Consider the following 4,258-nt stretch of genomic DNA (forward strand, 5'->3'; position numbering starts at 1 on the left):
GTGAAGGAAAGAGAAGGGGACTAAAGTTTAAGAGAGAGGAAGAACACAGAATGTGAGCGAACAATTTAATTAAATTACACATTTAAAAAAAATAGTGTGAGTAAGTGAAGACATCCTTACAAGGAGGACTGCCCTGTCAAATTTAAAAGTTATTCTTGTAAATATACATATCCTGTTGAGGCTAGAATCCAAAATGCAGAACCACTTTAGATTGTAGCCTCAAGGGACTGTTTAAGGTTACTTAAAAACATATCATTTCCCAAATTGGTGAAATGAACTCCATCTCTTAGAAATATGCCATGGCAGTCAAACTTAATGCAAGGATGCCTTACACTCTCTCCACCCAAACCACTAACACATTTACCCATCTCTCTGTTCACCCACATTCTGTCCTTGTTCAGCTTTCCCGGATTGGCTTTCCTCCAGTGACATCTCTCATTGATAGAAGATAGAATTATCTTCATCTCTGAGAAGTTGTCACTGAGGGAAAGCAGGTCCTGCTTCATCGCTGTGACAAGCTCCACACCTTTGATGTTGCCAAGGTCATTGCCGCCACAGTGGATGAGCAGGACATCCGGGACTGTTCTTCCTCTCAAGGACTAATAGAAAAAGGGAAGAAGGTTCCTCCACCTCAGACCACCCTTGCCAAACCACCACACACGGCAATTGACACCCAGGTTGCTTCCCATGGTGTGTCTGGCTCTTTCTTCCCCACGTCTAACGTAGCTGCTCCCTATTATCCACACATTGGGACCTAGATAGAATAAAATATATTGAAAAAGGAAAAAAAAGTGTTTACTGGTGATCATCTTTTAGAAAAAGGCGGTACATGTAGCCTGAGTTGTCATATCATTTTCATCATATTTTTAAGACTACACAAGTTTAATTTGTATATTATATTACATATAACTCTATATTTGTATATAGAATCATGATGAAACTTTATAAGGATTAAGATTATATATTAATATTACATTAAATAATGCATGACGATTTCATGCATTATTACGAAGCAGGATGTATCAAGTCACTGACTTTTTGTGATAAGGTCACAATCAACTGATTTCACTTATCAGATGTAAAAATAAGGTACAATATATTTGTTTTTGCCATATGAAAGTAAAGGGTATGCAATCAAAAAATTACTGAAACAAAATGAATAAAAATTCGAGAGACAGCAAGCGCATTTCGTGGCATCTGCAGGCAGTGGCAAGTCCTTCCGGCATATGCCACAGAGGCCGCTACTCTGTGGTAGCTGTGGCAAGTCCTTCCAGCATATGCCACAGAGGCTGCTACTCTGTGGTAGCTGTGGCAAGTCCTTCCGGCATATGCCACAGAGGCCGCTACTCTGTGGTAGCTGTGGCAAGTCCTTCCAGCATATGCCACAGATGCCACAACTTGCCGAGGCATCTGCCGCTGCTCAACAGGAGTTGCCACAAGATGCCAGAGTAAGAGAAGGTTTACGGTAGCTGCCACTCGCCTTCCGTGGCAAATGCTGCTATTTAAACCCGTATTTATCGTGTAAAATGTCGCTGTTTTGGCATGACTTTATCGAACTGATCTGTACACAGGACTGATGATGGTCCGATCTCTATTTTTTTTAAACATTATAATTTCTATTCAATTTTACTTGGAGCATGGTTTGCTAAAATAAACAAACGTGCTATATTTATGATGAAATATTGGCGAGTGAGGGTTGCAACGCCCTTGGCAATTTTCGCTTCTTGAGGGGAGTTTCCACTGCTTGCTACGATAAACCAGGTGTATGACTAGTAAAGACAAATAATTAACAAATAAATATCTGTATTGACACAGCAACGTGTACACTGGTCTTATTAGACTTGGCTACAGACTTAGGGCAGCTGTAACTGATTGCAGTTGCCACTGCTAGTGAGATGCTAAGGTTTACTTTATAAATTAGGCAAAGGACTTATATTTGCCCCATGCCTTCAGCAGCAGCAGGCCATTCACTTTGATTTGATCCAGTTATGAAATGTCATCATTTCGACAATAAAGAAATGCTACATAAACGTTATCTTGCACGTTTTATCGAACCATCTCCATTTCTAACTTTCAATATATTTAAAAAGAGATCTCTCTCTCATCTCTCATACATTTTGTGAGGAAACTTTTCCACCAATAATTCCAATAAGTATTCCAAAATGTATTCACTTCAGGTTTACGAAAGTAACTGTATTCGGATTAGTTGTTTTTCCAAATGTAACGCGAGCTGAATACAGTTAGGCTACTTGGTTTTTGTATTCTGATTACGTAACGCCGTTACATGTATTCAGTTACAACCCAACCCTGTGCACAGATCATCAGTCCTGTGTACAGATCAGTTCGATAAAGTCATGCCAAAACAGCGACATTTTACACGATAAATACAGGATTTAAATAGCAGCATTTGCCACGGAAGGCGAGTGGCAGCTACCGTAAACGTTCTCTTACTCTGGCATCTTGTGGCAACTCCCGTTGAGCAGCGGCAGATGCCTCGGCAAGTTGTGGCATCTGTGGCATATGCCGGAAGTACTTGCCACAGCTACCACAGAGTAGTGGCCTCTGTGGCATATGCAGGAAGGACTTGCCACTGCCTGCAGATGCCACGAAATGAGCCAGGCCCTACTGAAAAATTCTTATAAAAACTATACAGCACCTTGTCCAAGTATGGCGGGAGGCCCACTTTCCTTCAGGATTTCCTCTCTGGATGTCGATCCGGCTATTTCTGCCATCTATAAATAAAGTACAAATGATTAGCTCTTCACGCCTCTTTAAAATAATATGTGTTCTTGAAGATTCTGTATGCATCGTCGTTTACAATGGTAGGGACATTGCATTGGAAATTAGTTGTGAAAAAGACATGTCATTTTTAGTTTTTTCATCTCACATTTATAGATTTTAAATACAAATATATATATATATAAAACGAATTATAAATGCAAGGCTGGTTTCTAGAAAGTTAGCTAATGCATACAGAGTTAACATTGCAGAACTGCTGGCATGCATACATTTCTAGCATTTTGGTTAACTATGAAAAGTATGGAAAATTACTGTGCAAACACCCAACATTAGCTTAGCCACAGTAGCGGTTGCTGATGAGTGGTTTGGCTTATTTTACTGTTTTATATGAGAACATGTTACATTACATACAGACATTAAGGAGGCAGGTTAGAAAATAAATATGTTTTCGTCTCTTACCTTTTGGAGCAAACTGTTGTCGGTTGTTAGCATAGACTGTCTGTATATATAAAGCGTTGTCTCTTTAGCCTCAGTGACGTGACAGTGAACACTGAACGTGACCGCGTGTGAAGGGGGAGGGGCGCGGGGGATTTAGGTCTGGGCTGCGCTAAATTCAGCCTCTCTTTCCAACATCTCCTGTGGCGGCAATCCACATTCTATACTATTCTATATATGTATGAGCTCTGTATGTGTTTTCTTTTCCTTATGACTGTTGTAAGTAAACTTTTTTATTCTATACTTCCTTCTGTATGAGCTCTGTATGTGTTTTCTTTTCCTTATGACTGTTGTAAGTTAACTTATTTATTCTATATCTTCTTCTATATTTGTATTTGAATGTATGTCACAGTCCTCTGTTTATTTATTGTTAAGCAACGCAACACATGGTTTTCAACAGTGGAACGATTTATGTGAATGTCAACAGCAACATCCCAAGCTTCTTTCTAGCCAATATTCATTATGTTGTATTTGTACCTTCAACTGTAACTGAAAGTTCAATTTGGTGTATTTTGTTTGCAAGTCTGTGTTCAACATACTACTTGGAGTACGCTTAACGCGGCACAAGTCTGAACTGAACATGGACACGCAAAATTCTAAACATGTATTTTTTCATATCTGATACCAAATCTTGCAGCAATATTGCCACACTGGAGATGTATATTAGTTATTTAGAGTTTAGTGTTCACAATGTGTTAAATGTATTCAATGTGTTAAATGTATTCAATGTGTTAAATGTATTCAAAGTATTCAATGTGTTAAATGTATTCAATGTGTTAAATGTATTCATTGTATTAAAATAACTATCCAAACATTTGATATGTAAGTTATTTATATGTATGTAAGTGTTGTCTCGTGTGTATGTACTGTTTGTGATCGTTGTTGTGTCCTCACTCGTGGCCTGCACCTTGACGTGGTGAGTGGGCTTTAAACTAAGACAGGCCATTTATGTTTGAAATATCATGCTAACAAACCTGCAATTACAGAATTGAAAGATAGTGGTTATATATGTTCATGTATTGCT

The 4,258-nt window shown here is 38.7% G+C and overlaps 1 long non-coding RNA gene across 1 annotated transcript; it reads right to left on the reverse strand.

Moving 5' to 3' along the window:
• Nucleotides 1-544: 544 nt before the first annotated feature.
• LOC117551449 lies at nucleotides 545-3,288 on the reverse strand. Its single transcript, XR_004569790.1, has 3 exons — nucleotides 3,199-3,288; nucleotides 2,657-2,732; nucleotides 545-754 (listed from the first exon to the last, which is right to left on the reverse strand). It is a non-coding gene; the product is annotated as an uncharacterized LOC117551449 (long non-coding RNA).
• Nucleotides 3,289-4,258: the final 970 nt, after the last annotated feature.

The sequence above is a fragment of the Gymnodraco acuticeps genome, unplaced genomic scaffold, assembly GCF_902827175.1.
Source record: "Gymnodraco acuticeps unplaced genomic scaffold, fGymAcu1.1, whole genome shotgun sequence".
NCBI lineage: Eukaryota > Metazoa > Chordata > Actinopteri > Perciformes > Bathydraconidae > Gymnodraco > Gymnodraco acuticeps.